Source organism: Juglans regia, chromosome 4 (genome assembly GCF_001411555.2).
Source record: "Juglans regia cultivar Chandler chromosome 4, Walnut 2.0, whole genome shotgun sequence".
In the NCBI taxonomy this organism is placed as follows: Eukaryota; Viridiplantae; Streptophyta; class Magnoliopsida; order Fagales; family Juglandaceae; genus Juglans; species Juglans regia.
The window spans coordinates 13,719,541-13,734,039 of NC_049904.1; positions in this window are offsets into that span (position 1 = coordinate 13,719,541).

A 14,499-nucleotide genomic window follows, 5' to 3' on the forward strand; every position below is an offset into this window, starting at 1 on the left:
GTTTATAGTATGCAGAATTCAAACCTGGCTCTAATACCAACTGTAACGCCGCGTTCCCAGAGGTCCGGAGAGTTAACTCTTAATATCTCAAATCAACTTAAATAGTACAACTATGAAATCCAAAAAATCCAATAAAATATTAATCAATTTAATCAATCCAAATATCTAAGTTCCTCCATGGGGACAATAAAGAAAATCTCTATAACATAAATTAAAAACTCTCTAAAACTCAAAATTATCCTTAACTCATCAAATCAAAATATTCAAAACATAAATTCAGTTTACTAACTACGACTCTCAATTAAGCACTTGTACCCTCGGGCACTTATTCCACTCCGATCATCACACCTGCTAAAACTTTCAACTCTTGTTCTCCAGCTGAACCATCAAAATTATCTAAAAAATATATGGAGATAAGAGGTGAGTTATCAACAACTCAGTAAGCAGAGGACATATACTAGTATGTAAACATGAGCATTACAAAGTTCAGAATGCAGAACAAAAATATTTTCTTTTAGAATGCAGAATCAGAATAATGTTTTCAAAATGCAGCGTCAGAACATCTTATCAAAAATATCAGAGCAAAAGTTCGAAAATATTCATAATCAAAATCCCTTTGGCATAGCATAAACTGAAACATCACATCTTATCTTATCATATCAGAACAAATACCATGCTTAACCCTCGTGGTAGGGTTGTGCAAACCCCAGTAGCTAATTGAGCAGAAACAGAATGTGAATCTTCCCCTTATTCATTCTCGAAGCCCTGAGTGTGCGCATAAGAAAGACCACGTAGAAAACCACTTTGTTTCCAAAGTGGGTGCACCAGAAACAAAAAAGTTGGTACCAACCCGAACAGAGGCCACAGTTTTACACCCGTGGTGAGGTCAGAAAGGAACAAAAACAGAAACAGAATTTTATGCCAGAGGTTTTTAGAAATCACATCAGATCATATCAGAGTACAGAAAATCTTCAGAACAGAACAAAATCATTACACAACATAATTTATGCACAAAATTTCATATTCGCTCTCTTTTTTAAAGTTCAGAAACAGAATGTCAAAAATAAACTCATGTCTACACCAGTCATGATAGAAAATAATTTCGTCTTAAACAGAATCTCATGAGTAATGCAGAACAAATAACTAAGGCAGTTCAAATTTCTTTTCAACATCAAATATGTATATTTTCCAAAAACTAACCTCAGCTCATTTTATTTTAAATGCAAAGACTAGCATAGAAACCCCACTTACATGAATTTTTTAGCTTTTTTCAAAATTCCTCAAAAACGTCGGACAATAATTAATCGTCACCTATAAAATAATCACGTAATTCTCATAAATTTTCAATTAATCACGTATTTCGATATTTAATCCTAAGCTTATAGAATAACCTATTTAATTCCTCAAAACCTAAAATTACCAATCATCACTTTCTAAAATCGTCAATGCTAATTTAATACTATGACTAAAATATTTAAACGTCAGACCTATTTATTAATAAAAACAACTTATGAAGTTTAATATTAAGTAATATAATTATCCCAAAATATTTTAAAATAAACCATAACTATTATTAAATCGACTAAAATATATCTAAAATGTAGAAATAACATTATACCAATATTGTTTACTCTTAAAATAAACCTTTACTTAATAACATATTAAAATACTTAAGCGATTTAAGGTAAGTACAAGTAAAACTTTCGTTAAATAATAATAAACAAAAAGCTTTAATCGTAATTTAAATGTTTAAAAAAAAATACACAATTTCTAAAATAATTTGGTACCAAACGTACAATTGAAAATCCTATTAATTTCTGTAAAATTTTCTTATACCACCCGTATAAACCACCAAAAAAAAAAGACTTAATATAACCAAAAATATCAACTGAACACCTTCAATAATAAGGGTAAAGCTATAATTCCTTATTCAAAAACTATGCAAAATATAAGTTACGAAGGCTGGAAACGCATTCACGCAGTCTCGGTGTAATATGCGTGAGAACAGGGGCGCGATGTACTCACCGCCAAGGGAGGAGCTGCGCGCGACGCAGCGAAGAAGGTCATGGTGGTGAGGCACTGAGAGAGAGAGAGAGAGAGAGAGAGAGAGAGAGAGAGAGAGAGAGAGAGAGAGAGATGAGCGAGAGACCTCACGCAGAAAGAGAAAGGGACGGAGAGATAGCTCGGCTTGAAAGAGGACGAAAACGCACTGTGGGGCAACGAGGCTTGCGACGGTCTGGGGGCTGGGCGTCGACCTGGCAGTGTCCGAAGGTGGAGGCTTGTCCTCCGGCGTCTTTTGATGGTAGTGGCGTCAAAGTTGAGGGGGCTCACGACGTGGTTCACGGTGGGGATGCTTCCCCTGTTTCGGCATGTAAAAACAAAGTCCTTCACGTCCCAAAGCGTATCAGCGGCTTGGTGTGGAGGTGCAGGGCAGAGCAGCGGCAAACATGGTGGTTTCCAACGTGCAGGATGTGATTCGAGTGTTTCAGGCTGGGCTCGATCGTGGCAGTGGCTGGGATGCTACGCGGTTGTCTTGCCGTTGCACTACTGTGCAGTGAGTGATCTGTGCAGCAGCGCCACGGGTTAAACCATGTTGCGATATGGGCTTGGCTCGTCTGGGGCAGTGGTTCAAGTGCTGCACAGCTGCGCTATGGGGAAGGGCTCACGGTGAAGGAGGTTGAGGCGTGAAAAAGAAGAAGCGGCACTCTAAGTTTTTATTGAGGATGAAGAACGGGCAGATATATAGCTGAAATGATGACCAAAATAAAAAAAATAAAACCCTAGAGAGCCAAGAGAGAGACGTGCGTGCAGATGTGTCGTGTGTGTGCATGGAGTGGACGAGAGGAAATCTACGGGAGTTAAGAAATAAAGACCGAAAGAGAAGAAAATAAAATGAAACATGCGGGAAAAAAATAAACGTGTGCAAAAAGAAAAAAAAATAAAATAGAATAAACTAAAACGAAATAAATAAAATTGAGCTTGATTGGGTCCGGGTGTTACACTTTAATCCCAGAATGAACATTCCATGCTTAAAACAACTTTTGACAAACTAAATGACCACTAAATGAAATAAATTGGATACCCCTGGAAACTACACGCAAAGAAAAACAAATTTTATGAAGGATTCATTGAGCGACAATGCCTACAAAGGGTTGAAAAGTGTCATACAAAATGACATAGAAAACTGCCAGAGAGATCGCTTTTGGGTTTCTCTCTAAGAACGGGGTAAAGAAGTGATAAAATGAATTGAACTATCTCTGGTACAACTTTAGACTTCTGGAGGGGGGGAGGTTTGGCTTGAGTGACCTTTGATTGGAGGTGCATATGTCACATAAAGTGAAAAATCGTGGGGGGCAAGGACATCCTACTACTGTCATGAGGTCTGGAGGGTGATGAGGTGGGTTTCCCCTCTCACATCAAGGCACTATTTGGTGTAGCCAAGGGCATTGGATGGCCTACCATGTGGGGAGGAAACTTCTTCAAGAAGTTTTGCCAAGGTGACCAAAGTTGTGGGCCTTGGTAGGCCTCAACCAAGTGGACTTTAATTTGAGGTTTAAATGGGGATTGGTTAGGGTTTGGGATGCTATCAAACACAAATCCAATTTTTCTTGGTCCAATCAAATTCCAAGATTTAAAGGGTTCAATAATGATGTCTTAACATGAACTTGAGGAATTAATAGCATGTGGAAGCGATTTAATCAAGTGATTAAACACAATGCTAGAAGTTTGATCAAATAGGGTTTAGAGGCCAACTTTCGAGTTTGGGAAAACCGTGTCAGGTTTCGGTTTTCAATCACGCTTTGGGGTTTCAATTGGATTCCAACCATTTAGGGTTTCACTAGGTTTGAAATCCTATTTGGTTCGGCACAATTGGTTGATCAGATGGAAAACAAGGTTTTCCTTAAGTGGCATGATATCCAACCTTGATTCCTTCACGTTTCCTCTCATTGTTCCTCTTTGTGCCAAGTGTCCAATGTTGTTTACCAAGTGTGGCTAAGATCCTACCAAGTATCCAATTAAAGCTTCTCTAACCTAATTTGGACATTCCACACTGTGATTTTGAAAATACTACACTAGATGCTACTATAGAGGTTACTATTCACTCCAAAAAAGTGAAACATAAACATTGCACTGTAAAATCTTAAATATCCACACAAACCTAACTATGCAATTCGTTTATTGAAATTAAATCCTGAAGTGCCTCAAAATAAGCAAACTGCGTTTTCGAACAAGTGTTTCGTCCGAAAATAGAAAATGAGATTATTGCGCCATAAAACTGTAAATAATCATTCGAGTTTAATGGCGCAGACCATATCTCAATCTGACACTTCTAACTACAACAAATAAATAAATCGCACTTCTGGCGCCATAGTGAGTGATAACTCTAGCTATGCTGACAAACTAAAATCTACGCAATTGGTTGAATCGTGAAAACTTACAGTATTTCTACAAGGTTCCTAAAGCCTATGGAAATTTCACCATTAAGTTTTTAGCGGGCTGTTACACAACGTATATCGAAACGCTTTTTCATTATGCTAGTTAGGACCAGGCTGTACTCCAATGTGTGTAAATTAGTACTGAACAAATGTTATCTAAGAAACGTACTTGAATTATGTAGATACCAATTGGGTCTCATCGTACTCATAGTGATGTTACGTCTAACAATGTGCTATGCCTCTAATAATATAAGTAAGTTAATGCATTTGAGTACAACATTATATATTATTTGCAGGACTGTACATCCGGGTTCTGGGCCCTGAAACCCGGGTATACCTAGACCGAAACCCAGGGTTCAAAATTGGGCCAGAACCTAGACTTGGGTTAGCCCTAGTCAAACCCAGGCTGAAACACAGATGGAAACCGGTTTTTAAAAACCTGGGTTCCAGGTTGCACCCGGTTTTTTTTTTTTTTTTTTTAAATCAAAGCCAACATGTTATGAATATTATTTCATGAAAAAATGTTGATGCAACATTAAAACTCTATTTATTTAATTTGTTTAATATAAATAAATATTACATTGTTTATATGAAGACCACATATTACATAGTTTATATGCAGTTTGAATCTTCAATCAAACGATCATCATCTATTAACATTAGGACCGATCTTTAATTCCTAGGAATCCCAATTAGTAAATAATTCTAACCCAGCTTAATTATGTTGCTTCCATAGCCCATCATCCCCAAGATCAAGTGTAGGTTGTACCCATGCCTCTTCGTTCCATTGCAATGCATGTAACACTTTAAAGAAAATTAGTAAGAAAATAGGCAATGGGCCAAAGTACATGTTCATGTTCTTTGACTACCAATAAAAAGCCACGTGGAGAAAAGAGTAAAAAAAGTCATAAAATGGATTATTCATTGAACATAATATGCATTTTCCTTTTGAGTTTCTGTCTATTTAGTTGCTAGAAAGGAAACAAAAAACATCAAAACATTCAAACTGAAGAAAAAAAAATGGGTACCGAGTTGTATCGAACTGGGTGTACCCTGGTTTTTTTATGCAGGCACAGGCCACGATTTGTTAACCTGAACCGGATAAAAATTTGGCCCGGATGAACAGTTCTAATTATTTGAATTACATAAGGCATAGTACACAATGTTTCTCAATTTACCATCATCAGTGTCTAAGTCACCATCACTATGTAATGCTATCCACCCACTTTTCATCGAAACTTTGTAGTATCATCCTATTGTGGTAACGGGGTAGCGTATGAATCAACCTTCATAGGTGGCACGGCACATCTTCTCTACATAGTGGAACGGAGACTGTGCTAAGGAGTGGTGCCCGTACATAACCTTGGTCAAACTTATTCTTTTGATATTCATCATCTAGTTCTTCCTCATCAATAATGGCAACAAGGAGCATGAATATTACCTATCTTGTTGGCTATGAAATTGACTCTTAAGTCTTTTTTCAATGTGGTAGTATTATTGTGCTGAAAGTCTAACCATATTTATTGAATAAAGTAAGTTTTAGATATATAGTTTATGTTAGTGGAATTCCCATACATAACTAGTGTAAAGAACGTACAATCATAAAAGTTGGTAATTATTGTGCCCAGAACTTTAGCACCTCACTTGTTGGACTGCCCACCTCATAGCTAGGTTACTATTTAAAATGCTGAGCATAACGTAGAAACTTGGTTGTCAAAATGGAAAGTTATCTTAGGAGATTCAGTAATTTTCTTCACAACCATAAAGCAAGGTAAGTGTTTGCAATGAATTGAGGAGCATGTCAGCGAGATAGGGCAAACTGCCATCTAGGAGCAGAAAGAAGAAAAAGAAAAGACCCTTTCCTTGTCGAGTGGAAGGCAAAGATGATCTTCCCTCGACTTGGTGGAAAACAAGGTAGCTATGGTATGCAAAGCAAGTACATGGGTGAGAATAAGCAGCCAAAGAGGCTCATAGTTCTAGAAAAAATGAGCAATGTACAAAGGTGTGTCGCCCCCAGCCCCCGCTTGGGATTTGACAGAGATTGAAGAGTCAGGACATGTAATACAAGGCCATATACCCCTCATACATGACAGTTAAAATGCAATGCACCTAATAATAACTACTAGCATGCAGTATATCACAGCGGAAAGTCTACTTAGGTCAAATAAATAAGACATATATCATCGTATTGAAGCACATAAATCCCAATACGTAAATTTCATAAGAGTCATCCAAGAGTTAATTGCTCCAAAAGAGACTCCCAAAACGCGAGACCAATACATCAAGTATTTCCAAAATAAATCATTTATCAAAAGGGGTCTTGACTTTATCTTTCTTTTTTTTTTTCTTCATAAGGGATCGGGCTTCACTCGTTTCTCTAAGGTCCGATCCTTATCCCGATTGTTGTAGCATTTAAACTCCTTAATATCCTGGATTATCTCAGTGATTGCTTGGTAAATCATCTCAAGGTGTTCCAAGATGGAAGGCTTGGGTGAACTCATGACCATCTTAGGCACGATTCTCTCCGGAGGAGGTACTGTCCTCTTCCGCTTCATCATTGGGGTTTTCTGTACCTATTACAGCTTCTACCATTCCGAGTAGGAGAATGATAGTGGATATTATAAAAATGAGATTTCAAGAAATCTTAGTAAGTAAGCAAATAACATGTAACATATATCGTAAGCATATATAAGCAAACCTAATAACGAATGCATGGACAAGAGACTTTACTTATGCATTTGACTTTTCAAAAAGATATCGTATACATCATAACTTTCATAACCGTTTTCTTTCATAAAACATCTTTTCCCCATTTTCATACTTGTTCGTTTAACAAACTTGTGAGCTCGGTTTCTTGTTCATATATCATAGCATAACTTTGAGCTCAAGGCCTTTCTTTGACTTTTAATAAGTAAATTCATACAACACGTCTCCCCTATGCACCGTGTGTTTCCTACTAGTTACCGCATCAACCATTGGTCACTTTGACCAAGGTGACTACGTCTTACTTTTGCTCATTCAAATCAGGGTAAACCACTCTTTGCCTTCACCGTAGGGCACCCACTAGCTTTAGGTGCAACCCTGCTCCAATATCCTTTTCTTTTAGTAACCATTCGAGGTCCATCGACTTTACTTCATCGACCCAAGAGTTAGCACTCCATTTTAGACACTCCTGAGTGGACAAGGGAGTTCCAATAGGACATTTCCCCATCCTAGCCTTTGGGGTCCTGATAAAACTTTAAAAAGACTCATTTTCTTTTTGAAACATTTTCACAATCCCAATGCATGTGACATGAACTATGAAACTTAGAACTTTCATGAGACACATGCAATGTTGAATGCTTCATCATAACCATATAACATACAAACATGCATATCCATGTACATTTCACGTTACAGTTTGAAAATATTAGAACATGTGACCATGTTCCTTTATATAAATTCTAAGGCATTTGAACAACAAGCATGAAACAAACGTTCAAACTTTACATGTAGTGGTCGAAACATATAAGCCCTAGCATATCCAAGATGTGGTTTTAAAATCATTAAAACTTCAATAAAAAAATGTAATATTTCATCCATGGTCATGGTCGAGACCTTTAAATTTTAAAATATACAATTTGCCAACTTTTAATGAACTTAGAATCTTCTAATGCGTTAAATAAAACTTTATCAATAAAACAAACATGTGTAGCCGAAACATGCTAGTGATCATACTTATAAAAAGACAAATATTTCAATGGGCTTAATCCTATAAAACATTCGTTCATAAAACAAATATCCATGAACATGTCAAGCATGCAATCCGAATCCTAAAGGTGGTTTCTCATTCCATTTTCATAATATGAACCAATCAATAAAAAAACATTTCTACCATATATTGAACAATCATACAAGGAAAAATCATATCACATGTGCAAACATCATTATATCAAATATCAACATGCACCTGAACAAAAAACGAGTTCCCATGGCATATACATAAAATATCCAAATACAAGTTAGAAATTTACTTACAAAAATCCACAATCAATAAGAAGCAAGCTTCTTTGATTCTCTCCTTAAAAGTATCTTCTAGCTTTGCTTGCTCTCAAAATGATGTTTGGGTGAGAAAAGAGTAATGTGAAGAATGTTTGGATGGTGAGAAAATGATGGAAAGTAGAGAGAAAGGTGGTTGAATGCTTCTCAGAAGAAATCCTTCAAGTGACTAAAAGAATGGTGTTTTCAGCACCCTCCCTTTTTATAGAAACAAAAAGTTTCTAGCACAAGCCAAGCTCATTTGCATAGATGCCAAGTGGCATCTCACCCTAAGGTCTCTCCCTCTTTCTCATTGTTTGATTTTTTTGGGAACACAATAGAACTTTTGGACAAGTGGTGCCTCCTACCTCAAAACCGAAACCCTATCCCACTTTTGCCCTTCACACCTCATGTCTTGGATCAATGAACCTCATGGCTAAATGGTCTTTCATCAATCTAAGATCTTCATCAATCTCTTACATGTGTGCATGTGTGCGAAGTGGCATGTGAGGAGTGTGAGTGTGTGCATGGTGGCTGAAATCTCCATCTCTTCCCATGGAGATTTTTCTTCTACAAATTTCTTGGACATTGCGTGATTGGTCATTGGGGGTGGCAATGCACAATTCCCCTTCAACTAGCCGTCCACCTCAAGTGTACCCTTCACAAACTTCTTCTAGAAGCTCCATAGGCATGTGGCTCTCTCTATTTCCCATGTAGATTTTTCCCTTTCCCAAGACAAGACATCCTCTCTCTCTCTCTCTTTTGCATGCATGACTCATGGCAAAAAGCAGAAACACTTTTTTTCTATGGTTGTTGTGCATGGTCTATTGGCCTTCCCAAGACTTCACTTTCCATAACCTCATCATCTTTCTTCTAGAATCTCTCTCTAATAGTGACAACTGTCAAAATGCCTCTTCTTGCAAGCAAGCCTTCTTGCATGCATAACACATGGCAAGAAGGTGGGTGATCTTCTTTGGTAGGCGTGAAAGGCCAAACCCTAGACACTCTCACCTATCTTCCCTCAATTCAGTCCAGACTCGTCAAATCCTAACTATAAGCTCCATTGGATGACATGTGGTGTCCAAGAATTTGGGTTGGGCGTGTGCCCTAGTTCTATTGGGCTTCAAAACCCTAATTCCTTATAGAGGCTGAAACACTAATGGGCTTAGGCCTTTCTCAAGGCCTTGGGTACCTAGTACCAAACCAAATTTCTAATTGGGTCACTCCATCTCTCTCTTGGCCCAAATTAACAATATATACAAAAATGCATAAAAAGGCTAGCAAAAATATTGCTCGTCACATCCTCCCCCCTTAGAAAAAGATTATGTACTCAAAATCGATACCATAGTCACAAAACAAATCTATAAATAGAAGATAACTAATCCTCATTGGTACCTCTTGCACTGGCTGCTGTAGAATCCTCAGATGATGATGGAAATGGCACTTCGCCTTCTTCTTCTGTCACCGAATCTTGTAAAAAATAGAATATCACGTCCAAGTCATAATCATAATACATGTTTACTCCCATCTCATTTAACCTATGCTCAATCTCGAGCTCAGTGTCTTCAATTGGTTGTCCTTCTTCACGATAACGAATATGGTCAATAGATGTATCTGAAGTTTCAAAAGGCTCATATCTTGATGTTCAGGCTTCTGTGGCGCAACTGGATTCTGCCTCAAGCTGAAGTCTGAGTAGATATAACCTATTAGCATCTCTCCATACCAAAGGATCATGTGGGGGTTGACTCTCTTCAGCTTTCCTTAGAAAAAAATTGCCTCGAAAATCCTCGTCCAACACATGAGTGAGATGGTGCTCAAACCTTTCCATCTCCTGCCAATGAGCATTCATCATTCGATCCCTCCTTACTTGTCTGTTTCGGTGGCTGCATTAAGATATAGACATGGGGGTATTCCTATTAAGTTACAATGCCCTGTTCATGGGTATGGTAGGTGCACATATCATCACTAAAATTCACAAATAACACAGAGACAGCCATACACAAGAAATCAAGTTACAATCAAACAATCATTCATAGATGAGATTCAAGAATACACAAGCTCTAATTTACAAGCAAATGAGGATATTTAGTCCTCATCAAATCTTCTCTTTTCCACGTCGCTTCTTGAAAAGTTGGGTTGTTCCAAAGTACTTTTACTAAAGATACTTTTCAGTCCCTTAGCTCTTGGTCTTTGCTATCCACAATCTACACAGGCCATTCTTCATAAGATAGGTTTGGCTGAAGTCATATACTACTGGCATCCATTACCACAAGTTGCCTTTCACCAAACCTCTTATTTAGTGACAATATATGGAAGACATTGTACACTTCTTGCATCTCAGTTGTAGATCCAATCGATAAGCCACTGCCCCAACTCTTTCCATAACTTCGAATGGTCCTACATACCTGGGGCTCAACTTTCCTTTCTTCATTGAATGACTCCTTTCATAGGTGATACCTTAATGTACACCTAGTCTCCCACATTAAACACTAAATTCCTTTGTCGTTTATCGGCATAACTCTTTCATCCTTTCCCGAATTAATTCACCTACTTTTGTACGTCCTGCAAGTACTTTGGTCCTAGCAACTTCATTTCACCAACTTCACCCCAATACAAAGGGGATATGCACTTCCATCCATACAACGCTTCGTAAGATGTCATCTATATTGTGGCCTGAAAGCTATTATTGTAAGCAAATTCTATCAATGGAAAATGCCTTTCCCAATTGCCACTTGACTCCATCACACAAGCATGTAACATATCTTCTAGTGTCTGGATAGTTCACTCTGTCTGCCCGTCCTTCTGTAGGTGATAGGTACTACTAAACCTTAGATTTGTGCCCAACATTTTCTTTAAACAAGTGTACGTGTCTCTGTTAGAAACTATAGACTTAGGCATTCCATGAAGCCTAACTATCTCCTTAACATAAACTCGAAAGAGCTTGTCCAACGAATCTGTATTAGCAATCGATAGGAAATATGCACTTTTGGTCAATCGGTCGACTATGACCCAAATCGAATTCTTCCCTGACGATGTCCTTGGCAAACTTATCACGAAATCCATGGACACATCCTCCCACTTCCATTATGGGATTGGTAATGGTTGTAATTCTCCAGCTGGTCTCTAATGCTCAGCCATTACCAACTGGCAAATCGAACATTTCTCAACAAATTCCGCCGCATTTCTTCTTATTCCATCCAACCAAAATTGTCTCTTCAAATCCCGGTACATCTTTGTGCTACCAGGATGAGCAGTATATGGTGTGCAATGGGCTTCCTTTAGAATCATTTTCTTTAATTTAGGAATATTAGGAATCACTTTCCTCTCCTTCTAATGCAACATTTTGTCTTTACCAATCAAGAAGTGTTGTGGTCCTTTCAATTTTAGAATTTTCTGCCAAAGTTTCTCCAATTTATCATCCTTGATAATTTCCATATCAGTCAATGGCACAATCTCCTGCACCACTATTAACCTGATATCTCTTGGCAGCTTTCCTATTAGTAATTCCCTCATTTCTACCATTTGCGATTGCACATTGGAATGAGTCTTACGACTAAGGGCATCTACTACCACATTGGCTTTTCTAGGGTGATACTTGATCTCACACTGGTAATCATTGATCATCTCCACCCATCTTCTCTGCCTCATGTTCAGGTTCTTTTGACTAAATAGATACTTGAGACTTTTATGGTCAATGTACACCTCAAACTTTTCTCCATAAATGTAACAACCCGCTAGAAATTCATTGGTGGAATTTCTATTGACTTTAGGAATCTCGTGAAAACCTCATAAGTTTTTACGAATCGACCAATCGCACAGGTTATAGTCTGTCAACATAGTCAGTGTTATCACTCACTATGGTGCTAGAAATATGAGTTTAATTATTTGAGGTAGTTAGAAGTGTCAGAATGTGTTATGGTCTCTGCCTTTAGACTCAATGGATTATTTAGGATTTTATGGCGCAATAACCTATTTTCATAATTCTGGACGAAACGTCTGTTGAAAATTGTGAAATTATTTTTAGGGGAACTTCGGGGTTGAATTTCGCTAAACGATTTTCACTATAGGTTAATATGAATATTTAGAATTTTTCAGTACTAAGTTTATTATGATTTTTTTTGAGTGAAGAGTAACCTCGATAAGCGTACCCAGTGCAATGTTTTCAAAATCACAGTGTGAAATATCCAAATTAGGTTGGAGGAGTTTTATTTGGACACTTGGCAAGATCCTAGCCACACATAGTGAATAATATTAGAGACTTGGTACAAAGAGGAACCATTAGATGGATTTGTGAAGGAAGTCAAGGTGTGAGATCATGTCACCTAAGTAAAGATTTGTTTCATCTGATCAACCAAATTGTGCCAAACCAAAAAGGGTTTCAACCCTAGCAAAACTCTAAATGGTTGGAATCCAATTGAAACCCCAAAAGCTTGGTTGAAACCGAAATCCTAAATGGTTTCCCCAAATCCTAAAGTTGGTCTCCAAACCCTTTTTATGACATCATTATCCAACCTTTTAAACCTTGGAAATTTGATTGGGCCAAGAAAAATTAGTTTTAGGCTTGATAGCATCTCAAACCCTAACCAAACCCCCTTTAAACCCCAAATTGAAGCCCACTTGGTGGGGCCCACCAAGGCCCACGCAACTGGCCACCTTGGCAAAGCTTCTTGGAGAAGTTTCCTCCCCCACATGGCAGACCATCCACTGCCATTGGCTGCACCCAATAGTGCCTTGATGTGAAGGAGAAATCCACTCCATCAACCTCCATCTTTCACAGCTGCTGCAGGCAGTCTTTGCCCCTCACTATTCTCCACTTTATGTCACATAGCCACCTCCAATGAAGGGTCATTCCAGCCCACAACTTCCCCCTCCAGGAGTCTATAGCCGTGCAAGGCACTTTTCATTCCATTGTATCACTTCTTTTCCCCCGTTCTTAGAGAGTAACCCAAAAGAGCTCTCTCGGGCAGATTTCTGGGTCTTTTTGCGTGGCCATTTACGACCCTTTGTTGTAAGTATTTTCACATGATGATTCCTTCACATAAGTTGTTCGTCTTTGAGTCTAGTTTCCATGGATATCTTATTAATCTCATTACATACTCATTTGATTGGTCAAAAGTATTTTTAACCATGGAAAGGTCATTCTGGGCGTGAAACTGGAGAGTATGCTATGTTTTGGAAGTTTTGACCAAGCTAATGGACATATCTTGGTCCGAAAATTTTATGGAGTAATCTTATTCCAAGGGCTTTGATATTTTTATATGATAATCCTAAGTCTCTTATATACATGTTAGGATGTTAGTTTAAAGATATTTAGTATTATTTTTAAAGATATGATTTTCTATGCAAGAGGATTTCGGTTAGGCCTAAAATTTGATGTTTTTGAGTTAGATCCATGTTTTATTAAATTTTAGCCATGTGATTTTAAGTTTGATGGTTGGATCTTCTTTAGGACACATTTTTAAACCATGTGATGTGTTAGTTTGAAGATCACATGTCTTTAAGCCATGAATCAAGAGATTGATCAAAGTTAGTTGGGAAAAACAATTTCTGTTTTGGACTAAGTTTAAAACCGAAAACTTCAAGTGTTGTTTTGTGATTTTTGGTGAGTTTGGTTTGATGATTTAAAGCATGTTTGATCTTAGGATGATGTTATGAATATGTTAGAAGTAAGATTTGATTTTTTGGAATTCTTGGAGATATTTTTATTAAGGTCAAAACTTGTGATTTAAGGTTTACTTTTTGTTAAAAAGTTTGGGTCTTTTTACAAAAAGTTTGGTGTTGATGATAGGAAGATCCTTGTTACAAAATTTTGGCTTAATCATGGGTTTTGAATATGGAAGAAATTGCAACCAAAATCAAGAGAAATGGTCTATGAATGTTTCGGTCATTGTGAGTTTCCATAGTTGTGATTGGTTTTAAATTTTTCTGAGTTGTTATTTGTGTCTAGGACAAGATTTACATGAGGAATGTAAATTTTGGTAATTTTTGGAGTTAGGATATGAAATCCTTAAATTAGGGGTAAAATGGTCATTTGCCCACATGTAGA